General features: G+C 43.2%; 1 protein-coding gene and 1 non-coding gene across 2 annotated transcripts in view; one reads left to right on the top strand and one right to left on the bottom strand.

The window, feature by feature from the left end:
* MAP7D2 (MAP7 domain containing 2) overlaps positions 1-27,732 on the top strand; it is a 98,450-nt gene that overhangs the window by 7,276 nt on the left and 63,442 nt on the right. The gene's annotated exons all lie outside the window — the stretch shown is intronic.
* On the bottom strand, positions 15,352-15,424 carry TRNAG-CCC (transfer RNA glycine (anticodon CCC)). The gene has a single exon. It is a non-coding gene; the product is annotated as a tRNA-Gly (tRNA).

Raw genomic sequence — 27,732 nt, 5'->3', positions numbered from 1 at the left:
TTCACAGAAGCCACTCTGATTATGATCACCAAGTTCTGGTTGACTGACAGGACACACCCCCTAACTGTGGAGACCACGTAATTGAACAGTTTCAGGGAATGCAGGGACCGGGCCACCTCCTGTATCCTAGGTTTGATGATGTGGTGAAGCTGGCACTACCTCTAGGGGAACTTACTGGGCAGGGCCAGGTAACCCACACTTGCTTTCAGGGCCTGGAGGACAAGTCCCTGCCCAGACCAAGTTGTCCCCATCCTGAGCAATTGATCTGTCTTTGGTGGCTCAGGCGGTAAAAGCGTCTGCCTACAATGCAGGAGACCTGGGTTCGATCCGTGGGTTGGGAAGATCCCCTGGAGAAGGAAATGGCAACCCACTCCAGTACTCTTGCCTGGAAAATCCCATGGACAGAGGAGCCTGGTGGACTGCAGTCCATGGGGTCGCAAAGAGTCGGACACGACTTTGCAACTTCATTTTGCCTTTGGTACCAAGTTAACTGTTGGTTTAGCAGGTCAGCCAGTGTGCAACCCCAACGTCTATGGTAGATCTATTAAATGCACTTTCTTCTTATCCCTTCCCTTGTTTTTCTCTTTCTCTCCCACTTTTCATATTCATTTTTGCTATATTTTGTATAAGCAGAAGGAAGGAGAGAGGAGGACATAAAGAAATACCTGAAATTAATAAATACAGAGCAGGAAATGCCCCTACAGCTTGAATTTTTCACGAGACACCAAAAGTCCTTTATTAAGTAGTAGTATGTGTCTTTGTTTCAAAACAGCACTTTAATATGTACCCATAACTGGAAATAACCATCTGAATCATAAACTGGGCGAAACAGGATTTTCTCCTGCCGCGCTTATTTTTAAAAACACCTCCCACCACACACACACACAAGATTGCCCTATATTCTCTTCCCTTAGCACCTAGGCCTGCACTTTCAGCATTCCACTGACTAGAGAGGCAGATGTCCTTGTGCGGGGGAGGGGGGGGCAGTGTCTCCTTTTAGGAGATTTTGCACTTCTCTACCTTGTTAACTGTGTGTGTTCGGTTCTCTTGAGCACCAGTCAGGGGTGACAATTTGTGGTGAAATATTATGACAGCCTTCAGTGGAAGCTTTCTTTGCACGTGGGTAAGTTTTGCTCATGTAGATATCTGTTATGAACAAAACTTTGTTCATTTTCTTTAGCGAGGTAACCAATATTATTGAAGTAGATTTAGTTATATCCTCAGACAAAAAGCCCTCTTTAAAATATTTCTGATTCTAATTGTAGTTTTCTTACTGCGAAACATGTTCCTGCTCTTTTCCCCCCTCCTCACCCACCTAAATTTCCACTTCACTTGATTTTGTTTTCGGCAGTCATGATTTATTTCTAAAGAATAATTGCTTCTTATTAATGGTCCATTAATTTCTGCATGTGGAGGAGGGCATGGCAACCCACTCCAGTTTTCTTGCCTGGAGAATCCCATGGACAGAGGAGCCTGGCGGGCTACAGTCCATGCAGTCACAGAGAGTCAAATGGACACGATTGAGCAACTAAGCACAATTTCTGTGTATCCTTAATCGTCTGGGGTGAGAGTAACTCTTTTTTTACAGCAAAATAGTCACGGGAGTGAAATGAACTGTTTCACTCTAGCCTAATCAGCTTCCATTTTTTTTCCCCAGCTTCCATTTCTCTTACTTGTCTCTTACTTTCTCTCAGTTTTGATTGAGAGACCCAAGAAGACCCAGTGCCTTTCTACTAAAGACTGTTGAATGTCCTGTGTGGTATATAATTTTACCTTTATTAGTTAAAGATGAAAAGGATTATTGTCCCCTTTTTATTTATTTATTTATTTTGCCCCCTTTTTAAAGGTGTATAAAGATGCCCTGTAGTGGTGAGTAAAGATTTCAGAGTGAGTATCTCTTATGATCAGGCCAATTCAAGCAGGAGATACTATACACAGTGCTGTCCAGTAGAACTTTCTGTTCTCCATGTGTTCCGAATTGTAGCCACTTGCCACATGTGGCTATTGAGCAGTGAGGAACTGACTTTTTGTTTGTATCTGATTTAAAATAATTTTAATAGCCATATGTGGTAACAGCTCCTGAATTGGACTCTGCAATTAACTAGATATTTACTGATCTTGCCAGGTTAGATCAGAAATGAGGAGTGTGTTTTGGGCTCAAACAAGTTCCTTCAAACCCATCTATTTTTTTAAATTTAATTTTTATTTTATTTTGGAGCACAGTTAATTAATTTATTTTTTTTCATTTATTTTTATTAGTTGGAGGCTAATTACTTTACAGTATTGTAGTGGTTTTTGCCATACATTGACATGAATCAGCCATGGATTTACATGTGTTCCCCATCCCGATCCCCCCTCCCGCCTCCCTCCCCATCCCATCCCTCTGGGTCTTCCCAGTGCACCAGCCCTGAGCACTTGTCTCATGCATCCAACCTGGGCTGGTGGTCTGTTTCACCCTTGATAGTATACTTGTTTCAATGCTATTCTCTCAGAACATCCCACCCTCGCCTTCTCCTACAGAGTCCCAAAGTCTGTTCTATACATCTGTGTCTCTTTTTCTGTTTTGCATATTGGGTTATCGTTACCATCTTTTTAAATTCCATATATATGCGTTAGTATACTGTATTGGTGTTTATCTTTCTGGCTTACTTCACTCTGTATAATGGCCTCCAGTTTCATCCATCTCATTAGAACTGATTCAAATGAATTCTTTTTAATGGCTGAGTAATATTCCATTGTGTATATGTACCATAGCTTCCTTATCCATTCATCTGCTGATGGACATCTAGGTTGCTTCCATGTCCTGGCAATTATAAACAGTGCTGCGATGAACATTGGGGTGCATGTGTCTCTTTCAGATCTGGTTTCCTCGGTGTGTATGCCCAGGAGTGGGATTGCTGGGTCATATGGCAGTTCTATTTCCAGTTTTTATAGAAATCTCCACACTGTTCTCCATAGTGGCTGTACTAGTTTGCATTCCCACCAACAGTGTAAGAGGGTTCCCTTTTCTCCACACCCTCTCCAGCATTTATTGCTTGTAGACTTTTGGATAGCAGTCATCCTGACTGGCGTGTAATGGTACCTCGTTGTGGTTTTGATTTGCATTTCTCTGATAATGAGTGATGTTGAGCATCTTTTCATGTGTTTGTTAGCCATCTATATGTCTTCTTTGGAGAAATGTCTGTTTAGTTCTTTGGTCCATTTTTTGATTGGGTCATTTATTTTTCTGGAATTGAGCTTCAGGAGTTGCTTGTATATTTTTGAGATTAATCCTTTGTCTGTTGCTTCATTTGCTATTATTTTCTCCCATTCTGAGGGCTGTCTTTTCACCTTGCTTATCATTTCCTTTGTTGTGGAGCACGGTTAATTTAGTTTCAGGTGTACAGCAAAGTGATTCAGTTATACCTATACATATATCCAGTCTTTTTCAGATTCTTTTCCCATATAGATTATTGCAGAATATTGATTAGAGTTCCATGTGCTATACAGTAGGTCCTTGTTGATTATCTACTTTATATATAGTAGTATGTGTATGTTAATGCCAGACTCCTAATTTGTCCCATCTATTACTGGTTTCTTCTCTACAAGCTCTGGTATTTAGTACCTGTTGTTCGGGTCCTCTCAGATGTGCACAGGCCACCAAGACCAGAACTGGCATTTAGCTCATGTGGTTCACATCTTGTCTGCAGTGCCATGATAGGTCTACCAGACAAGACTTATTTCTGGCTCCTGGGGGCCCTGGGATGCCCTCTTTGTCCCTGCTTCAGTTTTGGTTACACAGCTTGGTTGGAGGAGAAGCCAGATTGACTTATAAGGCATCATCAGATCATGAGATGAAATATTGAGCTTTGCAGAATATAGATGGACTGTGGGGAGAACTTTTCCAGGGGGATGTTGGCAGGGACTGAGATCACAGGAGAAGCCCATGGTGGAAGGTGAGGTTGGCGAGGGTGTTGGGGAGCCATGAGCATTGCAGCTGAAGGAATCAGTTCTCCCTTCTCTAAGACATGCTCACTGAAGTAGGCGAGCCTCAGCTCTCTCATCCAGCTTGCTCCTCACAACTGTGGCCTCATGTGCTGGCCTGGGAGAAGAACTTGGTTACTTGTGAGTGCACTGGTACTCTAGGTCATCTGACTAATGCTTTCCAATTCTGACATGCCGTGGTCCTCCACTGCCAGCCCAGAAGACTGGGGAAAAGGTAGTCTGGTCTTGCCCACTCTGATTAGCGGGATCACCAGCCATGTGGGCTTATTAACCAGCAGACTTACCAGACTTCCCTTTTCCTTCTCCCATTACAACCAAGGCAGGGGGTTCTGTGTCCATCTCTCATGACCCCATCCCCACTGCTTGCCCACTCTGATTAGTGGGATCACCAGCCATGTGGGCTTATTAACCAGCAGACTTACCAGACTTCCCTTCTCCTTCTCCCATTACAACCAAGGCAGGGGGTTCTGTGTCCATCTCTCATGACCCCATCCCCACTGCCAATGCCTAGGTCAGACCCTGTCATTTAGGACACAGCCATTATCACAGGAACCTCAGGGGTCTCTGTCTGCTTCACCCTTCCTGACGTGGATCCCTCGTGTTGCACTCTTTTGTGACCTTCTCTGACATCAGCCTAGCATAAGCACAGTCTAAACTTCTGCTGGGGTTTCCCAGATTGGTTGTGTTGGAACAGGACTCCTGCTTACCCCTCCAGTATCCATCTCTGATCAGTGATCACCCCCAGCTGGTTGTCTCCAGCACTCTCTGCACCCACGTGCTCACTGCCCATACTCATGCTTGGCTCACATCTCACCTCTTCCCTGAAGCCTTTCCCAACCACACACACTTTGGGTGGGTTTTTCTTTACTCTTCCATTTCCGTTATGGTGTTGATAACACTAATTCAGGTAAATAAGATCACATGGAAATAAACTTGGGGTTGGCATTTGGAAACTAAAGTGCACAGATCTTAAGCACACAGTCTGATGAATATTTGTATGTACATCCATGTAACCAACACCCAGGTCAAGGAACTAAATATTTCGAGTACCCAGATGGCTCCCCTGTGCCTCCTTCTAGACAGAACTCCCTAAAGGTGGCCATTGTTCTCACCTCTTTTCACTATAGGTTAGTTTTACTTGTTTTTGAGGTTTATAGAAATAGATTCTTATAGTATGTACATTAATATTGCAGCAAAATATACATAACATAAAATTTATCATTTTAGCCATTTTTATTGTACAGCAAGTACATTCACATTGCTGTACAGCCATCACCACCATCCATCTCCAGAACTTCTTAATCAAGTATATAGTTTTTTTGTGTGTCTGTTTTTTCCCTTTCAAAATTATGTCTATAAGATTCACCCATGATGTTGCAGATATCAGTGGTTCATTTCTTTTTATTTGTGGGTAGTATTACATTATCTGACTATACATACTATGACTATGACATACATAATACATACTATTAAGACTATACATAATAGTTTCTTTTATCCATTCTCTTGCTGATAGACAGTTATTTCCAGTTTTCTATTCTGAATAAAACTGCTATGAGCATGCTTGCACATATCTCTTGATGCCCATACACATGCATTTCTGTTGTGTGCATACCTAGGAGTTGAATTACTGGGTCAGAAGGTAAGCATATGTTCAGCTTTTGCTGATAGTGCCAAACTGTTCTCCAAACAATTGGAAGTAGTTCCCTATTGCTGTTATAACCAGTTACCACAAATTTAGTGGCTTACAGAAATATGAATTTATTATCTTATAATTCTGGACATCAGAAGTGCTAAAGTCAAGGTGTTAGCAAAGTCTTTCTGGAGGCTCTAGGGGGAGAGTCCGTTTCCTTGCCCTCTCCAGCTGCTGGAGGCTGCCTGCACCCCTCAGGTCGTGCCCCTTCCTCCATCGCCAGGGCTAGCAGCATAGCATCTTCCAATCTCCTTTTCTCTCCAATTTCTGTTCCCATTGTGATGTGTCCTCTCTCTCACTCTAGCTTTCCTGCCTCCCTTGGGATTACATGGGGCCCAGCTGGAAAACCCTGCATAGTCTCCCCATGCAAGATCCTTACCTTAATCACATCTGCAGAGGCCTTTTTGTCACAGAAGGTAACATTTTCATGGGTCCACCGCTTAGAACGTGGACTTCTCTAGGGGCTGTTATTCTGCCTGCCATTTTGTATTCCCACCAGGAGGGCATGAGAGTTCCAGTTCTTGTACATCTTTGTCAGTCCCTGCTCTTGTCGGTCTTTTTCATTGCAGTCATTTGGAGTGAATGTTGGGGCACATACACAGCTGCCTCCCCCAGGCAGTGTTTCCTCCTTTACTCTGATACAGATTTATTGAGCTGATCATTATTACATTATAAATATGTGTTTACATGCCTCTGTCTTGGCCAAACTGTACACTTTTTCGTGAGACAAATCTCAGAGTAGCCAGTACAATAAGTGCTCCTTGGAGAGTAAGAAATTACTAAGGGCAGTTTTCAGCAGAGAACTGAGCAAAGCTAAAGGTGTAGATGAGAGCCTATGCTTACAATCCCATCTCTGGCTCAAGGTGGGTTTTCTCCCACATTAAAATAGGACCAGAGCAGAGAGCCTTGTCTCTAACTTCTGCATACTCTTCTCTCTCGAGGTAGTTAATCTATAAGTGAGCAGTGCCCTAGAAGGGGATATGGGCCTCAACTCCTGAGGGCGTTGATTGGAAATGACTTCAGCATGTATGTAAATGAGAGGACAGTGCAGTTCCACGGGCCGCCTTATGGGGAGTCTGAACTTGGACCTTTCACAGAGGCTTGGGTTTTCCTTCTCCCTGGACTCTGCTCGTGTAGCAGCATGCTGTAGCTTCTCGCCTGTGGGAGGAAGACCTTTCAAGGTAAGCCAGGCGTCCTTGATCCCAGAGAATGTCATGAGTGTAGACTGAAACCTGCCTTGGAAACTTCAGGCTGGGATTGCTGAGGATGGAGGAGGCAAAGTGGAAGTGATTTTGCGATGCCCCTGGACATGGCAGAGTGAGCGCATCAGTCCTGGGGCTGGGGAGCCTGGTCTGGAAGGTGGGACAAGTGTGAGACAAAGGCAGGCAGGGTTGTGGCTCCTTCGGGAGCATCTGGACATGAGGGGCCACTTCCTATACTTGTTTGTGATGCTCTTCTTAGCTGGCTATGCACCTGGCTCCAGGAGGGTGCTCAGGTTTCAAGGCCCCAAGCTTCTGCTTCCAGGCGCTGGGGTGTTTGCAGCGTGCCTGGCTGCTGTGACTTTGACCGTCAGGTGTGGCGTGTGCATGAGGAGCTTGCGGGTCACATGGCAGAGGACTTTCCCGGCTCTTGTAGGAGAACCTGTGTCCCTGACTGAGCCTCAGCTGGTCAGCACTCAGATCCTGAGGGAGTCGGTCTTCTGAGAAAACTGCTGTCTCAGGGTAGATGCTCCTGGGACAGGTTGAGCAGGGCTGATGCTGGGGACCTCCTGGCCTTTTGCTGCTCTGCCTGCTGTATTCAAATTGTGGAGAAACTTAGGCACCTGCATTCCTGCTGAGCCCTGTCCCTCTAGGACTTGGACCCTACTCCCTCTTTGTTCCTTGTCATCTTGGACCAAGGAGGCTAAGAACCCAATCGCTTGGAGTCCCCTCCTCAGAATCCAGGTCAGGGCACCTGCAGAGACAACACCTTGAAAACATTATGATAAGTGAAATAAGCCAGTTACAGAAAGACAAATACTGCATGTTTCCACCTACATGAGGGTACTCAGAAGAGTCAAATTCATAGTATCAAAGAGTGTAATAGTGGTTGCCAGGGGCTGAGGGGAAATGGAGAGTTACTCATCAGTGGGTATAAAGTTTCAGTTAAATAAAATTAATAAGTTCTAGAGACCTGCTGTTCAACCGTATTGTACAAATTGAACTTTTAAGAGTGTAAGTATCAAGTTAAGTATTCCTACCACAATAAAATTTTTAAAAAATTTTGATGAGTTTATCAGTTACCTTCTTCTGATCAGGTACTGGTGTGGCCACTAACTTGCTGTGGGGTTGTAGATTAGTTTCATGGTCTCTTCCAGCCACAGCTTCTTATGAATATAGTAACAAATTCCTCACAGAGTTGACAGGAGGATTATATGAGATAATGAACGCAAAGTGCTTAGTGTGGTGTCGTGCACGTAGCTATGCTCCTTGAGGTCACGGATATCATTGTCATCATCTATGCATTGAGTACAACATGTCTATGAATATAAAAATTATATGTTTGTATATAATATATGTTGTATATTATGCAACATATATATGTATTGTATAGATATATGTTGTATACATATATATATTGTATATTTTGTATATATACATGTTGTATATATACATTATATATAAGTGTATTGATAAATACTGGTATTGCCTTTCAAGGACCTAGTGACCAACTGAGCTGTGTTTTCTCTAATTTACTTATAATCCAAGTTTAGCACTGAAAACTACCATAAATGGAAGTATAAAACTGGACCATGAAGCCATAGATGAGCAAACAATTACAGCTAGAGGACTGGAGAAAATCTTTGTGCACATGGGAATGATCAGAACAGTCACTTATACTTCGGTGCCTATGGCTAGCAGGACAGCACTACCAGATACTCAGCAAATAGTTCCTGGGCCCCCTCTTAGCCGTGCTGTCCAGCTTCTGCACAGGAATGTTACTGCTGTTTCTGCCACTCAGAGCTTAATTTACACACAGAAATCCTTAAAGTATACAGTTATGCCCTATTCAGGAGCCTCTGTAGCTAGTGGCATTCCTTTTCCCCTTTCTGTATGTCAGATTCTCATCCTTGGTCCTCTTTTTCATTGTTGTTGCTGAGTTCTCTCTGCCCACTTTGTGCAGTTAGCATCTTTCCACAGAAGACACGGGAGAAGAGAGGGACGCTCTTATTTTTTGCCATGTTTTGCTAGATGCTTCACCCCACAAATTGGCCCAGAGCTCAGTAGAAGGTCATCTGACTTTCTGGAGCTATGGAAACTGCATTTGGCTTTTGACGAGACAGGAGAGTTGGATGGTGTGCTGTATGTTTTTAAGTTTGGGATTTTAGACTCTGTGCTGACCAATTATGTAAGCCAGTTGCTATGTGTGAATATTTAAATTAGTTACAATTCAGTAAAATAAAAAATTCAGCTCCCAAGTTGCACTAGTGGCTAGTAGCTCCAATATTGGACAGCACAGATACTGAACGTTCCTGTCACTGCAGAAAATTCCATAAGACAATGCTGGTCGTGAGGTGTCTTACAGTTGCAGGCTGTTTAATAGAGTGAAAAGCAGAGATATTTATTTGTGCTGTTCTGTTTTTGATTCTTCTTCCAAATGACAAGGTTAGATATATAAGCATTAAATCTTAACTACCTAATGGGTTGAAACCTGACTAATGCAATTAAAATGTTTCAGCCTCAATTCTGTAATATAAAAAGGGTGTTTGCTCTCTGAAGTCCTTTTTGTAGTGCCTTATTACCTTGAAGCAGATATCAAGTATGAATTCTTAGATGTGAAGGCCCTGATTTTTAATTGGTTTTTATTGTAGTACAAATATATAACATAAACTTTGGCATTTTAACAATTTTAAGTGTACAATTCAGTGACATTAAGTGCATTCACAATATTGTGTAATCATCACCATTATCTATTTCTAGAACTTTTACATCATCTCAGGCAGAAACTCTGTATCGTTATGTAACTCCCCATTATCCCCTCCCCCATGTCCCTGGTAACTAATATTCTACTTTCTGTACATTTGCCTATTCTAGATACCTCCTCATATAAGTAGAATCATACAATATTTATCCGTTAGTGATTGGCTTATTTCACTTAGCATGATGTCCCCAAAGTTCATCCATTGTTGTATCGTGTATCTGAATTTCATTCCTTTTAAGAGCTGAACAATACTCTGCTATAAACCACATTCTGTTTATCTATTCATCTGTCAATGGATACTTGGGTTGCTACCACCTTTTGACTGTTGTGAATAATACTGCTGTGAAATGGGTATACAGGTATCTTTCTGAGATCCTGCTTTTATTTATTTATTTTAATATTTATTTTTATTTTTTTATTTGGCTGTGCCAGGTCTTAATTGTGGCACGTAGGATCTTCTGTCTTTGTTGCAGCACGTAAACTCTTAGTTGCAGCATGTGAGATCTAGTTTCCCAACTAGGGATTGAACCTGGGCCCCCTTTATTGAGAGCACAGAGTCTTAGCCACTGGATTACCAGGGACTTCCTGAGACCCTGCTTTTAATTCTTTGTGGTATATACCCAGAAGTGGAATTGCTAGGTCCTATGGTAATTCTGTCTTTGTCTCTAATTTTTTAAACAGTTTAAAAATTATTTTGAGGTATTGTCCATATAACATAAATTTCAACCCTGTGAAGTGTGCAGTTGAATGGTTTTTAATATATTCATAAGGTTGTGCAATCATCTCCACTAGTCACTGATTTTTATGACCTCTGAGGAAATAGAGTGGGAGAGAGAATCTTGAAGGTGGCTTGGGTGTAAGGAAGGGCGCTTTCAGGATTAGTATGAAACTTTTAAAAAGAAGGATCTTTGTGTCAAATCCTTGAAATGCCACACAGGTTTTAGGAGGAATACTCTGCCCACTGCAGGGCTTTAGGACCAAAAATCAGAAAGGCTCCCCTGCTACCTGACATATTTTCAGCTACTTATGAGGCCTTGTTTTATGGAACAGGGTATTGAGTAACCTCACAAATGGGTCACCCTCCTCAGGAATACTCTGAAAGCCTGGTTCTGTAGGATCAGGCAGGCCTTTATGTGGCTTTTTGATGCTTTGTAGCACCTCCTATGTTTGTTTTGTCAGATGTCATTGCCTGGCTTGGAACTGGTTCTCTTCCTTCTCTGGTTCTGATCCCATATTCAGCAACTACTTTGTTTTCAAACATGAGATAGATTGTTTACAAAAAGTGCCTTATATATTTAATTTTTAGATTTTAGATTGCTCTGCTTTGAAGCAAAAAATAAAACTCATCCACTTTTGTTATAACCTACCATGCATACATACCAGGGTGCTCTGATTTTCACTGGTTCTGCTTATATACTTGTGGTTTTAACATTTGTTACTTTAAAGCTGGTTTCATTGTGATTTTCTGATAGTTGGCCAGCTTTCTTTCTTTCTTCCTTTTTGGCATACCATACAGTTTCCCCAGGCTTCCCTGGTGGCTCAGACGGTAAAGAAACCTCCGGGTTTGATCCTTGGGTCAGGAAGAACTCCATGGACAGAGGAGCCTGGTAGGCTATATTCCATGGGGTTGCAGAGCTGGACACGACTAAGCAACTAACGTACACACACACACACACACACACACACACACACACACACAGTGTTTTCCCCTTCAAAGTGTACAGTTCATTGTTTTTTAATCATATTCACAGAATTGTGCAATGTACAACCAACACCACCATCAATTCTAAGATATTTTTATCACCTGCAAAAGAAATCCCATACCTATTGCCAGTCACTCCCTGTTTCCTCCCATCTCCCACTCCTAGGCAACCGAGCCACTGATGTACTCTGTCTCTCCAGATTTGGGGCAAGCTTTCTTAGATCCTTGTCTACCAGTGATTCCCCCCCCAAATTATAGTATAAGCCACCCACTCTGCTGTCTTTCCCTGTTGCTTTTTTGTCATCTCCCTTCCTCCTCCCTCCCTCTCCTTACATTAGCAGGTTAGCTGTAAATCCTCCTTAAATAGTTCTCAAAGTAAATGAGTTGGTAGATGGGACACAACTACAGGAATTTATCTGACAGATGGATAGACAGCCATTGTTACACCCTGGGATGCCCTTCTAAGTCACCTGCCTTCATTCTGTCACTGTGAGGCTGAATTTCTTTATTTTCCCCAGTTTTATTGAGAAATAATTAATATACATCACTTTATGATGGTTTGATGTATATATGTGATGAAATGATTACCACAGTAGATTGAGCTAACATCCATCTTGTCATATTGTTGTTCAGTCTCTCAGTCGTGTCCAACTCTTTGCAGCCTCATGGACTGCAGCACATCAGGCTTCCCTGTCCTTCACCATCTCCCATAGCTTGCTCAAATTCATGTCCATTAAGTCGGTGATGCTATCCAACCATCTCATCCTGTCACCCCCTTCTCTTCCTGCCTTCAATCTTTCCCAGCATCAGGGTCATTTTTAATGAGTCAGTTCTTTGCATAAGGTGGCCAAAGTATTAGAGCTTCAGCTTCAGCATCAGTCCTTCCAATGAATATTCAGGGTTGACTTCCTTTCGGATTGACTGGTTGGATCTCCTTGCAGTCCAAGGGACTCTCAAGAGTCTTCTCCAACACCACAGTTCAAAAGCATCAATTCTTTGGTGCTCAGCCTTCCTTATAGTCCAATTCTCACATCCATCCATGACTACTGGGAAAACCATAGCTTTGACTAGATGGATCTTTGTTGCCAAAGTAATGTCTCTCCTTTTTAATATGCTGTCAAGGTTTGTCATAGCTTTTCTTCTAAAGAACAAGAGTCTTTTAATTTCATGGCTGCAGTCACCATCTGCCGTGATTTTGAGCCCAAGAAAATAAAGCCTGTCACTGTTTCTATTGTTTCCCCATCTATTTGCCATGAAGTGATGGGAGTGGATGCCATGATCTTTGTTTTTTGAATGTTGAGCTTTAAGCCAGCTTTTTCACTGTCCTCTTTCACTTTCATCAAGAGGCTCTTTAGTTCCTCTTTACCTTCTGCCATAAGGGTGGTGTCATCTGCCTCTCTGAGATTATTGATATTTCTCCCGGCAGTCTTGATTCCAGCTTGTGCTTCATCCAGCCTGGCATTTCACATGATGTACTCTGCATATAAGTTAAATAAGCAGGGTGACAGTATACAGCCTTGACATATTCCTTTCCCAATTTGGAACCAATCTTTTGTTCCCTGTCCAGTTCTAACTGTTGCTTCTTGACCTGCATACAGATTTCTTGACCTGCATACAGATTTCTTGACTTGCATACAGGTTTCTTGACCTGCATACAGGTTTCTTGTCATACAGATACAATAAAAACAAAAAAAAAAGGAAAGAAATGTTCTCCTTGTGATGGCGGCTTATAGGATTTACTGTCCTAACAACTTTCCTATATATTATATAGCAGTGCTAGTTATAGCCATTGTGTTGTATATTACATTCCTAGCATGTATTTATCTTATTGTTGGAAGTTTGTACCTTTTGACCACCTTCCTTCAATTTTCCCTCCCAGGTTGGCCTTCTTTTGTCTCGCTGGGCTGCAGGGTTCTTGAGAACTAGGCCATTCAGAACCACAGGGCCAGAAGCTGCTCTGGGTTGAACTGGCCTTACAGTGTGAGCAAGTTCTGGGACTGAAATAAAGTGTGCAGTTTCTAGATGTGTAAACTCAGTCACTTCTTCTCTAACTGAAATTGTATCTAATAGTCACTATGGTAGATCTGCAAATACTGTTGACCCTTGAACAAGGCAGGGGTTAGGGTTGCCCACCCTCCCCACAGTTGAACATCTGAGTATAACTTAGAGTCAACCCTCTATATACATATATTAAAAAGCAGAGACATTACTTCACCAACAAAGGTCCATCTGGTCAGAGCTATGGTTTTTTCCAATAGTCATGTATGGATGTGAGAGTTGGACTCTAAAGAAAGCTGAGTGCCAAAGAATTGATGCTTTTGAACAGTAGTGTTGGAGAAGACTCTTGATAGTCCCTTGGACTACAAGGAGATCCAACCAGTCCATCCTAAAGGAAATCAGTCCTGAATATTCATTGGAAGGACTGATGTTGAAGCTGAAACTCCAATACTTTGGCCACCTGATGCAAAGAACTAACTCATTAGAAAAGACCCTGATCCCGGGAAAGACTAAAGGCAGGAGGAGAAGGGGATGACGGAGGATGAGATGGTTGGATGGCATCACCGACTCAATGGACATGAGTTTGAGCAAGCTTCGAGAGTTGGTGATGGACAGGGAAGCCTGGTGTGCTGCAGTCCATGAGGTTGCAAAGAGCTGGACACGACTGAGCAACTGAACTAAACTGAACTATATACATGGTTTCTCCTTATAGGTGGTTCCTCTGTACACGCAATTCCACATCCATGGATTCAACCAACTTTGGATCATGTAGTACTGTAGTATTTAATAATGAAAAAAATCCGTGTGTTAAGTGGACCCACACAGTTCAAACTTGTGTGGCCCAGTATCAACTGTATCAGTGTGTAGCATGCTAATCACTGTTACTGCTGCTGAGAAAATAACTGGTTGCACTTGCATTCAGCATAGCTTTTTGCTTGCTTTTGTAGCCAGATGCCCTAGGTTTGAATCCTGGTTCTGCTCTCTTTATTATCTAGATGACCTTGAACATGTCAGTTCACTCTCGAAGGAGAGAGTAAAATATCCAACTGCACAGCTTGTTGAGAGATTTAAACAAGAGAATGTGGGCAGAGAGCATTTAATACAATGCCTAGCAGAGAGTGAGAGCTCCATAAATTAACATTTACGGAGTTAATGTATGCCCTGGTATTAAGAGGGCATACTTTATTGTGTGCTTGCTGTATACAAGGTACCAGATTAGGTTTTGCAGGGAATAAGCCAAAGCCTTGTGAATGGAATCCGAGCCCTGTTGACGTTACAGTTGTGCCCAGCTGGGCAGTTAACACTGGGGAAGCAGAGACTGGGTGGCATGCACATTTTACTCATCTTTTTAGACTATAAATCTTATTAACTAATTTTCATAAAACATTGTGTTGATTACAAATATCAATGCAGGAAAGATTTGGCTAAGCTTAGTTTCTTGCTGGGAGTTATAGATATTTTCATTTCTTTTGGGCAAATTAAAACATTTTATCATTTACTACTGGCCACTGGTACCTTTAATCAGGGCAAACCATCTTGCTCAAAACAAATAACCTTGACAGAAGAGGGTAATCAGAGCCCTACTTAATGAATCTACTAATTGTGTTTGGTGCTGAGGAGCCAGCAGCAGTGTGGTTTGCAGGCTAGCTGTATCTGTCTCCCATCCCTTCCTATCTGTTGCTCCTGCAATGGAGCGAGTACTAGCAGGCCCTCTCTGTGGAATTTCTGAGCCACATGAGAGAGTGCGTGGTGTACTCTTAGGACAAGCTCTGTCCTGCCTTTCCTTGTATACTTTGGTTGAGAGAAATAGTATAAGCTCCTGTTTGGGGAGGAATTTTGGGGGTTTGCTTATTTCTTAAAGCAAAAAGTGGTGAACATTCTGACAGCAGAGGTTTTGTATCACTTTTAGCCTGGGAGACCACTTTTAATTTTAAATTATTTATTTATTTGGCTGAACTGGGTCATAGTTGCAACATGTGAGATCTTCAGTCTTCATTGTGACATGTGGGATCAATTCCCTGATCAGGGATTGAACCTGGGCCCCCTGCATTGGGAGTGCAGAGTCTTAGCCACTGGACCACCAGGGAAGTCCCTGTGAGACCACTTTTGACCTAGCTCTAGATGTCAGTCAACTGGTATCTGTGTAGGCTCAGCCTTCAGACCCCTAGGAGGACAGGGCCCCAGGAGCCAGGTGTTAGAGCGCCTCCCAGAGGCATCTTTACACATAGGCTCAAACCCTTGTGTTGTCTTCGGGGAAAAAACCTTTCAAGCTCTCAGTTTCTTGTCAGTAAAATGATATGGATGACACCTGCTTCTTGAGTTTGTATTAAGGATTAGAAGGTTAAAGCACATAACACACTGCCTTTCATGGGTCAGAGCTGTTGAGGAGCCATTCTAGGCCTGCAGAAGACTGGTGAGTATCGTTTGTGACCCCTTCAAATGACCACAAAGGCCAGGCCAGTCAATTTCTTTTTCTTTCTTTTTTTCCTCGGCTCTGCCATGTGGCATGTGAAATCTTTGTTCCCTGAGCAGCAATTGAACCCGCGCCCCCTGCAGTGGAAGTGCAGAGTCTTAACCACTGGACCCTTAGGGAAGTCCCAGTCAATGTCTTTTGGTCAAAATAACATCCTTGAGTTATTTCATCCAGGGAGAGAAAAAACATGTGACATGTATGCTGACAGTCCTCGATCCTACCTGCTGCATGCCAGACTCAAGACACCACCTGGAAGTGGCCTCAACATTCTCCCGATCCCATGCTCCAGTTAGTTGGTCAAGGTCGGTAGGAGAGACACAGTCAAGTTGTCACCCCTGCATCCTGTTGTGTGGGTGAGGCCGCTGGCCTGCACCCCCTCTCCTCCATGGCAGTGTCTTTTGAATGTCCTGTCTAAACCCAAGCCTGCCTGAACCACAACCTGGTAACACTCTTTGCTCTATTTTTACAGCAGCTAGTCTTTTCTCCTTGTCATCTGTGTTGGTCCTTGTCTCCTTCTAGCTTCTATTGCAGCAGCATCTCTTTTGGTGCAAAAATCCCCAGAAGGCATTTCTAGAAACAGCCTTGACAGAAACTAAGGACAGGTGCTTAAAAGTGGCTCTTGGCACACTCCGCAGACATTTATGAGTACCTGACATGTGGTGACCTGTGATGTGTGACACAGTCAACACAGCCCTAGTTTTTCAGAGTTCAGTCTAAAAAGACAAAAAGTGGACAGCCCATTCTTTTATTTAGTTCTTCACTCTATCTTGTGGCAAAGACAGCAGTAATCTCAATCTACAAGAAGAAAGGAGAGAGAGAGAGAGAGAGATTTAAGTTTATTCAGCAGTTGGGACCTGGGACCAGATCTGTTTTCAGCAGCATGCTTGTCCAGGCTTTGTTTGGGGACATCCATCCCCTCACTCTGGCGGTGGGGCATCCCACACAGGAGGACGAACAGCAGAGCAGCCCTTCCTTCCTTCTTTGGAGCTGGGGTGTTGGGATAGTCAGCACCAGGGCCAGACTTTGAGTCACTTCAAGCCTAAGTTGTTCTTGGTGGTTCTGTTCCCCTTTGCCATGTATCCACTCTCCTGGCCTCCCTTGCAGCCATGTAATCCAGTACCAGCCAAGGAGCCTTAAGGGGAAAACCACTGGGAAATCTTTCTGGCATCCAAGAGAAATGAGCTTGAGGAGAGAGCTCCTTTTTCCCTATTTTGGCTTCTCCCTTCTTCATCCCGCTCTGCCTGCTCTCCTGTGAGAAGATGACACTGGGGCCATGGCAGCATCTTGTGATCCAAAGGGGAGATGCAGTTCGAATGACTGAAGAGGAAAGCAGAAGGATCTCAGGTCCTTCATCTTCTAACCACTGAGGTCTTCTAAACAAGACTTTTCCTAAATACCTTTTCATAAAATGTCTTTGTGGTTAAAGCTCTGACCCATGAAAGATAGCATGCTACATGCTTCAGATGTATTTTCTAATCCTTAATACAACCCCAAGAAGCAGATAGCATGTAACCCATTTTGCTGACAAGAAGCTGAGGGCCTGAAAGATTTTTTTTCCAAGACAACACAGGGGGCTGAGGCTATGTGTAAAGATGCTTCTGGGAAGCAAGCTATGGGCTTCTCAGAGGGTAACATCATCATCACCTGGGAGCTTGCCTGAAATGCAAATTCCTGAGCCCCATCCCAGCCCTACCCAGCCCAGAATTCCATGGACAGAGGAGCCTGGTGGGCTACAGCCCGTGGGGTCACAACAAGTCGGACACGACTGAGTGACTAGCACATCCCAGCCCTAGTGAATCGGGCCCAGATTTTTTGTGAATGTGGGACCCAGAGTTTTTGTTTTCACAAGCCCTCAAGGTGATTCTGATGAAAAGTCAAGTTTGAGAGCCACTGTTTTAAGCCCTTGTTGCTTTCCTAAAATGGATCCTGGTGGGGTAGATAACAGATGAGCTCTTGTTACCAGTCAGTTCTCCATATCCCATTGAGGACCAGGCTTGTCTCCATCGCAGCCAGTGGCTGTGACACAGATCTGATGGCTCAGTGGGTTTGTTGATACCTTTTCCAGGGCAGCCCAGTTGGACCTGCCTGGTTCTGGGGTGTCAGTGTCTGGGTCTCCAGGCACCTGTCTGAGCCCGGCCAGGCCCCCACACCCTGCCACTCCCTGAAGAGCACAGGAAGTATTTTGCCCTCAGAACCAAATGTGCCAGATGTAGGTACTTAATTGTTTTCCCTGAGTGAAAGAATTCTTTTATTCAAAGAGTAGAGAGTGACGGAGAAGACCACACTTAAGGGTCTCACAGGTACATGAATGGGATGGTATTTGAAGTGTTCAGACAACAAATACTTCCCTGGAGCCTTCTCTGGATTGACTGCTGGGAAAACAGTGGTAAAGAAACTAAAAGGGTATGTGAAGCTGGAGTATCACAACTGCACAAATGAAGATGGATGGGCTGCGGAAACCACAGAATTTTCCCTTCTGGGATACCTGGGTAGATCTTGGAAGGCTTCCTGGAGGAAGTAGCTACTTATCAGTCAATACTAAGTGTCTGTGTGCTGGGTTGGGGGAGAGGGTATTCTAGTCTGGGGACAGAGCTTTGCAAAGACCTGGAGGGGAGGGAGACCCTGGCTCCTGCCAACCAAAGATGGGAGCTTGGTGTGGCAGGAGGGCGGAGTCCCCTAGGAAATGGTCCTGTTCAAGCTCACAGACCCAGGAACACATCTGAGGAGCAGGTTGAGATGTAGACAGAATGATATTGAAATGATTTATTAATGTGAACTGGCCTCTTACTGTCTTAAATGAAAATAATTTATTTACTGCTTTTTATTATGGCCCATTAAATGCTGCTTGGACAAAGCAGGCCATGTCATGAACACTGCTCTCATCTCCCCTCCCTATCCTGCCCTGTTCCCTATTTGTTTTACTATTAGGGAAATATTGATATATATTCATTCCTATGAACAGAGATGCTTGTTAACCACTTATTTGGGACCTTCATGAAGTTGCTTCAATGCCTCCTTTTCTGTGTTACAAATTCAGGTTCTCTGCCTCTTCCTGGGAGATGCCATTTCATCAGGTCTGAAGAGGAGTTTGGGAATCTGCTTTAAATTAATTTTATTGAGTATATATGTTTGTTGTACATAGATTTGCATACATAATTGATATACAGAGAAAATGCACTCATTTTAAGTATACTAATACCGGTGTTTCAACGAATGTATTCATTTCTGACCATCACAACCCCTTGCAGACATGCTTCACCCTCAGTCCCAGGCATCCTCTGATCTACTTTCTGTTACTATAGATTAGTTTTGCCACTTTTAACATTTCATGTCCATGGAACCATGTAGGGTGTACTCTTTTCTTTCTGGCTTCTTTCACTCAGTATGTTTCTGAGATTCATCCATGTTGTGTGTGTATATAAGTAATTCATTGCTTTATTGCTGCAGTGTACTTCTATCACTAAGAATGCACTCGTGTTTTTGCCGCATTGCCATTTTAGCCATTCACTTGCTGATGAACATTTGTTTCTAGTTTTTGGCAGTTATGGACAAAGATACTGTGAGCATTCAGGTACAAACTGCTTTGTAAACCCATTTGCATTTGTCTTGGATAAATCCATAGGAGTGGGCTTGCTGGGTCATATGATGCATGAATGCTCTAACTGGGAAAGGAGCTGCCAAACTCTTTCCCTAGATGCTTGTACCAGTTTACACTCTGACCTGCACTGTAGGAGAGGGCTACTTGCTTAGCATCCATGCAAGCACTTAGATGGTTAGTTTTTCATTAGATTTAAATTATTATTATTTCTTGCCGTACCAGTTTTTGTATGATTTGTCACTGTGGTTTTACTTTGCATTTTCCTGATGACTGAAGATTGAGCAGCTTTTCATGTGCTTCTTGGCATGTGAAATGCCTGTTCAGACTTTTTGCCCATTTTTTTATAATAGCTGTCCACTTATTTAACTGTAAGAATTTTTTATTTGCTTATATTTTATTTTAAAACTATACATCTTTATTCACAAATAAGATTGGTCAATAGTTTTTTATGTTAAATTCAGGCATTTTAAATCAAAACCACAATGAGGTACCATTACACGCCAGTCAGGATGGCTGCTATCCAAAAGTCTACAAGCAATGAATGCTGGAGAGGGTGTGGAGAAAAGGGAACCTTCTTACACTGTTGGTGGGAATGCAAACTAGTACAGCCACTATGGAAAACAGTGTGGAGATTTCTTAAAAAACTGGAAATAGAACTGTCATATGACCCAGCAATACCACTCCTGGGCATACACACTGAGGAATCCAGAGCTGAAAGAGACACATGCACCCCAATGTTCATCGCAGCACTGTTTATAATTGCCAGGACATGGAAGCAACCTAGATGCCCATCAGCAGATGAATGGATAAGGAAGCTGTGGTACATATACACCATGGAATATTACTCAGCCATTAAAAAGAATTCATTTGAATCAGTTCTAATGAGATGAATGAAACTGGAGCCCATTATACAGAGTGAAGTAAGCCAGAAAGATAAAGAACATTACAGCATACTAACACATATATATGGAATTTAGATAGATGGTAACGATAATCCTATATGCAAAACAGAAAAAGAGACACAGAAGTACAGAACAGACTTTTGAACTCTGTGGGAGAAGGTGAGGGTGGGATGTTTCAAAAGAACAGCATGTATATTATCTATGGTGAAACAGATCACCAGCCCAGGTGGGATGCATGAGTCAAGTGCTCGGGCCTGGTGCACTGGGAGGGCCCAGAGGAATCGGGTGGAGAGGGAGGTGGGAGGGGGGATTGGGATGGGGAATACATGTAACTCTATGGCTGATTCATATCAATGTATGACAAAACCCACTGAAAAATTTAAAAAAAATAAAAAAATAAAAAATAAAATAAAATTCAGGCATTTTAAAAAATAATTTTTGTTATATTCTGGATTTAAGTTATTTGTCACACATGTGTATTGTGAATATTTTCTCATTGTCTGATTTGCCATTTCATTTTCTTTATTGTGTCTTGAAGAGCAGAAGATTTAAATTTTGATGAAGTTTGATATGTCAGTTTTTTCTTTTATAGTTTGAGATTTTTGTGTGTTCTAAGAAATCTTTGCATACTCCTAGGTATTAATAGAAGTTTTATAGACCCAGTTTGAGTTTTTATATATGGTGTAAGATATGGATCAAGGTTCATTTTTTTTGCATATGGATATCTGCTTGTTCCAGCACCATTTGTTACAAAGACTGTTCTTTTCCCATTACATTATCCTGACACCTTTGTTAACTATTCAGCTGATTGTGTATTTATCGATCTGTTTCTGAACTCTGTTGTGTCCTTTTGATCTGTGTGTCTGTCCTTATGCCAATGCCAGTGCCACACTGTCTTGATTATAGGAATCTGTATTTTTAAGACAGTTCTCATGATCATGGCCATTTGGGAAACATGTATTAGATTTTTCTAAGGATCCTTCTGGCGATGACAGTCTTAAGTCTGTGTATTCCTGCCAGCTCATCCTCCATTTGTACCCCAGCTCCTTGCTACTCAGAGTGGAGTCTACAGACCAGCAGCGTCGACATGACTCAGGAGCTTGTTCAAGATGCAGACTCTGGCCTTGCCCCAGACCTACTGAGGAGAACCTGCCGTGTAATGAGATCCCCAGGGGATTCCCATCAAGGTTGCACAGCACTTCTAGATGTCATTACCCTAAAGCAGGGCCTTACTGATTTTTGGATCATGAATAACTCCACAGTTAGAAACACATATTACAGTGTGTATATTGATGTAGCTGAAACAGGTTTTTACAAAACACTGCCTACTCTTCCTACTTGGTGCTTACTTTTCTGTTCCTTTCCTCTCTGACCCTATTCCTCCCCCCCTCCATTTCTTCCTGTTATAGCTTTCTTGAGGTGCAGTTTATGTACTGTCAACATCACCCATTCTCTATGAACAGTTCTCATTTATATAGTTGTGCAGCTCTCTCCACAGTAAAGTTTTAGGACACTTTCATCATCCCCAAAGATTCCATTTTGCCTCTTCACAGTCAGTTCTGCACTACTTAAAATACTGGTAGCTACCTACAGTTTACAGAGAGTCCCAGTTTACAAAGAATCTTCAAAGAGTTGAACCGGCCATGCAGCAGCTCTGCTCAGACTTGGCTGAAAGTAGCTTCCTTTTGGGTCAAGGGCCCTGAGACATGACTTCCAAACACAGGACTATTTTTACACAGAATGTTATTTTTACTATATTTTTCTCAAATAATAATGCATCATATATGTACACAAGCTTTAATGTGTAGACACTAGTTGCTGAACCCATAAGTTAAAAGATTCTTGACTTTCTTAAACCCTTGAGGTGATTTGTTCTATGTATTTTTGAGGCTGGACTGGCTGGTTATGAGTTAGACCAGGATGGTTAGCAGAGAAATGAAAAGATTCCTCAGGTATTTTGCTCAGCAGTAGTCACATGTCTGAAATACTGTAATTTCTGAAAATACAGAGGACTAGCTTTGTGGATTTCTTGTTGTGGCAGGTGTTAAATGTCCTTAGGTGAGTTAGAAGCCCAAAGTTGAGTACCTATTCTAGTTTTCTGTTGTGAATGTGGAATATATTTTCCTCTGCATTCAGTGCCTTTAAGGCAAGGCCTTGCCTTTCACCTCTAGGCAGCATCCAAGCCCCTAGTCTCTAGAAGGCCCCAAGCCTTCTAGACTCAGACAGCTTGAGTTTGCATCTCGCCTTTGCCATTTACCAGTTGTGTGACCCCAGAAAAGTGTTTAACCTCTCAGTTCCCACTCCCCCGCTGGAAAACAGGGTCAGTAACAGTACTTGATAAGTGAAAGTTGCTCAGTTGTGTCCGATTCTTCATGACCCCATGGACTGTAGCCTGCCAGGCTACTCTGTCCATGGAATTTTCCAGGCAAGAATACTTGAGTGGGGTAACCTGTCCCTTCTCCAGGGGATCTTCCCGACCCAGGAATTGAACTGGATTCTCCTGCATTGCAGGTGGATTCTTTACCAGCAGAGCTACCAGGGAAACCCTATAATAGTACTTACCTCTTGCATTTGTTGGGAAATTAAATGAGCTTAGAGTGTAACATTATTTAGCACTGGGCTGGCATGAGTAATGTTGCTTATCCTCATCATCACCAGCATTAATTCTCTAAACAGGCTGTTGTTGAAGTCTCCAATTTAGCTACTTTCCAAGCTCCCCAAATTTACCACTTTGTTGACTACCAAACTTACCATTTTCTGTTGCTATTGCAAATGCCTTTTTGTGTAGCATCTACTTCTCTGGGCTAGAATGCATTTTTCCCTTTCCATTACATTCCTGTTCATATCCCCATGAACACTCATCTGTATTATTCATTCACTGTGTAGCTCACAGAGGCATACAGGTTTTCTGTGGGTCAGGCCCTGGGCCTGTTACTGAAAGGTATGCGTGGGGGATCCAGCTGCTTGCTGCTCAAAAGTCAGTAAAGAGGCCAGGTTGGTGGAAAGGAAAGTTTGTTTTATTTCAGATGCCAACAACTTGGGGGGAGGGTAGCGGACATCTGTCCAAAGGCTGACTGCCCCCCTCCCCGACAAGAAGCAGGAGGTGAGAGCATTTATAGACAGAGTGGTGTGGGGGTACTACATGTGGAAACAGTACAGTCATCTCTAACAGTCGTCTTCAAATTGGTCATCGGTGGTCTGACCAGCATCATCTTGGTTGTTGTAGGTACAGTTAATCTTCAGTTCCGGGGTGCACTTGTTCCCATTTCTTTGCGGTCAGTTCTTGGAATTGTGGCAGCTCAAGTCCTGGGTACAGTCTGGTCATCATGTAGTTAACTTCTCCGCCTGGGATTTTAGTATCTATAAGACAGCTCACAGGATATGGCTCTGAATATTATCTACAGCCCTTGAGAAAGAACTAAAGGTCCTTGACTATGCTTAATGACTACATTGTTGTTATTTAGTCTCCTTAGACTGTTTTCCTTTGTTTCAGCATTTCTCATTTTTCTGATTAAACTTATTTTTTGATTAAAGTTTTCCAGAGGCCAAAGGCAGGCAGAGAACAAGGTGGTCAGGGGAGGCAAGGACCATACTGTCCTGCTCCATTTCAGGCCCGCCTGCGTGGACTGGGAGGAGAAGATTGGGTACAGGATGGCCTTAGCCGTGTGAAGGGCAGGGCAAAAAGGCAGCGGGGACAGGGCTCTGAGAAGGACCGGGCTGCACCACAGGACTCCCCTATCCTTGAACTGCTTTTAGGTCTTACATGTTCCCAGTGGACATCTCTCTGCAAAGAGCAAATATCTGAGAGCAAGTTGGACCAAATGCCTTGTTGTCCACTTGAATGAGCACCTGGAGAAAAACTTCAGAAAGTATTTTACCTGCTCTTTATCCTTGTTTCTTATATTTGATACACAACTCAGATATGGTGTGTGGGGGACCATCATGCCCTGTCTTAGGCAGAGAACTCTCAATTTTGAAACCTCAGAAGATCAGTACTGTGCTTCATGAAAGTACTTGGTGCCATGTTGATGAGTGAAACCTCGGGTTGCCTTGGGAACAGAAATATCCTTCCTGTTACTATAAAAAGGGACCCAGTATCTGCAGTCGTGAAGCATCCTATATTTTGCTGATTCTTTATGGGGGGAAAAAGTGCTCAAAAGGAAATGCTGTGTTTAAAAAAAACTTTGATCAAATATATAAGATTTCCTTTTAGTGCTGATCAGATCAAGAAAACCCACTTTTCAAATGCTTGTTGGATTTCATAGGCGTCAGAGCTGCTCCATCCACCTCTCTTCTCCCCCCTTCCCCAGTCCCCCTGTGATTGCAGGACGTTTGTTGTCATTTTATTGCCTTTGCCTCCATTTCAGATTCGCACTGTGGTTTCACTGTGCTGCCATCCAGGAAGGTGGCATTGGGGCAATTTGTTCCAAGTTGATTGTTACAAAACCCTTATCACTTATTGTTAGTAATTTTAGCCACCATGGTCCTGCCTAGGGGAACAAATTGTACCTGCTGATGCTGTCAAACACCTTTAAGATACTTATTATCTATTTTTGAAGAAGAATTTTAAAAATAAAATGGATATTACTATAAGTTGCTGCAGTTTCAAACCAAATTGTCCAGATGGGAATCATGTGTTTTTTTTTTTTTCGAGAATCATGTTTATTCTATATCATTTTCTAGATTTTTTTCATGCTATTGTGCATTGATGTGGGAAGAACCAAGCTGTATTCAGTGAGGGGGAGGCTTTTCTACTTTTCACCTGTAGTGCAACTTATTAGAGCGGGGTTTCTCAAACTTGACACTGCTGACATTTTAGGCTAGGTCATTCTTTCATGTGTGTGTCAGGGCAGGCTGTGCTGTCCTGGGCACCGTAGGATGGTCAGCAGCATCACAGGCCTCAACCCACTGGATGCCAGCAGTGTGCCTCCCCCATGATGGCCCAAAATGTCTCTGAACACCATCAAGTGTTTCTTGGAAGACACAATCACTTCTGGTTCAGACCCACTGTACTAGAGTCTAAGAATTATTTAGTGTGCTGTTTTTAAAGTCAGTGGTCACATAAGCTCTGGTCTGGGCTCAACTGTAATAGAAATGTATGTAGTGACCTTTAAGTGTGACAGTCTGGCTAATTTAAAATAATGTGAATCCAAAACTGGGTTGCTGTGATGGGCTGGCATATTGTTTTTCTTTGGTGATAGTATTTGCAAGATTTGAAAATACATGTATTATCAGTTTTTATATTCCTGTGATGAGAAAGAAGGAGAGAAACAGTGACAGCTGTGGTGCACAAAAGGGCATTTGTCATGCATTGTTTTGAATGGCAGGAGCCTTTCCCGTGGAACAACCCAAAGAGAAGCCTGCACAGAGCCATGAACCTTCAGACTTCACTTCTGGAGGCCTTGTGGTTTTACTCTGCAAAAATCATTCTCAGAAATGAGGAGTGAGATTCACAATTTGCCTTTTCTCTTGTCAATCTGTAATCTTAATCTTTTCTTACAATCTGTAATCTTACTGTTTTCAAAATAAACTTTTGCCCACCAAGGCCCCCTCCCTGAGGACAGCCCCTCCTTCCCAGGCTGCCTGCTTCTCCTCAGTCCCCTCAGTAGGCTTCAAACCTACTGAATAACTAGAACTTTAAGATTCATGTGGTTTTTGTTTTTCCAAAGAGGTATTTAGATGGGGTGAAGTGGGGTAAATTTAATTAGCAAGCTGAAGATCTCTGCAAGGCTGTGTACAAAGACATGCCAGACTGCCCTGAATGACATGGAGTGGGGGCACACATTTTTGTCTGTCCTCGCAATTTAAAAACAGCCTATTTGAGTCAGGAAGCTGTTTCCGCCTCGAGGCCTTGAAGTGCCCTTGAAGATCGTCCTTGTTTAAGGATGCCAGATGCAGGGCCTGTACTTTGGGGCAGGGCCGAGCAATCCTGCTGGGTATGCTTTTCTGGGAGAAAAGGAATGGGAGATTATTACAGCTTTCAAATTTCTTGATATGTCTTCAAATTGTTTGCAATGCAAAGAGTGATTGTTTTTCTAACCTCTTTGTTTACCCTTTGCATTTTGTTTTAAAACGCATCTTTTTGGAGCTGCACGCCCAAACACCACACTGAGGCCTCCAATTCAGTTCTGCTGGCCTGTCACTGGCCCCTGGATGCACTGGTGTAACTGGGGCCATCTCCGAGCTGGGGCTTAGCTGCCCAGGGCTGAGACTGGGAATAGATGGGTCTACAGCAGGAGAGTTCACCTTGGATGCTTGAGTTGCTCAGCAGTGGTCAAGGTACAGGTCTGAAGCCTACTGAGGTGACCGTAGGGAAGCAGATGGCCTGGGAACAAAGGGCTGTCCTTAGGGAGGGGTCCTGAAGGCTCTTGCCAACCCTGTTAACAGGGAGGTGGACAGACTGCTATCACCCGGTACGTGTCGCTGTGAGAGGCAGGAAACAAGGAAGGACAGAATGAGGGAGTTTTCTGGTGCCTCACTCATGCTCAAGGACACAGCCCTTCCCACCATAGGAACGCAGGATCTGATGGGTACCTGGGTCCTGAGTGGCATGAAAATGGGCCAGCAGGGTCTCCAGTGCCCCTTTGGGATCCTTTGCACACCTTTTATGGTTATCGTCATGAAACAAACACACCACCCTGAAGAGAAAATCAAATGGCAGTACTAATAATGAGAATGCTGCAGTTTATTTCTCGTTACCAGCTTTTACCTGTTGGATTCTGTCCACATCTTCAAAGAGACATTTTTCAGTGTCTTGTACTTTGTTGCTGAAAAAAGCAAATAAGAAGAGTTATTTTTTCCCCCTGTGTCTCGCACTCTTTGCAGATATCCAAGGCCTTTCTGAGTCCACACTGTAAACAACCACATCTCCTGTGGTGTGCAGCCCTAGAACCCACCTCTCCCAACCACTGAAGGACAGTCCTGGGTTAGGCTTAGAAATGGTGACGCCTGACCTTTATTGAGCACAGCAAGCAGTGTTCTGAGCAGTGCGCATGTGTGTGAATGTGTGTGTCTATGTCTCTTTCTCCTGCCCCCTCCCTATCCCCGCTTCCCTCCTCTCCCCCTCCGTAACCCTCTCCCCTGATGCTCCAAGATCTCTGTGAGAGTGGAACCTGTGCTCAGCCGACTCCAGAGTGCTCACTGGCTCCCAGCTTCTTCTCCATCCTTGCTGGGGGATAGCAGGGCTTTTCAGAAGGCCATTCTGTCTTCACATTGAGCCTTACCCCTTGATTGGAACAGGCCAACCTTAGATGCTCATGGCAAAGCGCCCTGTGTCAGAGCTTCTCCATCTCTAAAGGACCCTGAGGGCAACCTCAGTCCTCTGGCCCTGCGTGCCCCGTCTGTGATAGAAGCATCTAGGTGCGCTCTGCAATCTGTGTTCGCTCTTTTCTAGTGCCAGCCCCTGTTTCTCTCTTTGTTGCT

This window comes from Muntiacus reevesi, chromosome X, assembly GCF_963930625.1.
Source record: "Muntiacus reevesi chromosome X, mMunRee1.1, whole genome shotgun sequence".
Classification (NCBI taxonomy): domain Eukaryota; kingdom Metazoa; phylum Chordata; class Mammalia; order Artiodactyla; family Cervidae; genus Muntiacus; species Muntiacus reevesi.
The sequence above is the reverse complement of the archived record's forward strand: the minus strand, read 5'-3'. Positions and strand labels throughout refer to the sequence as shown.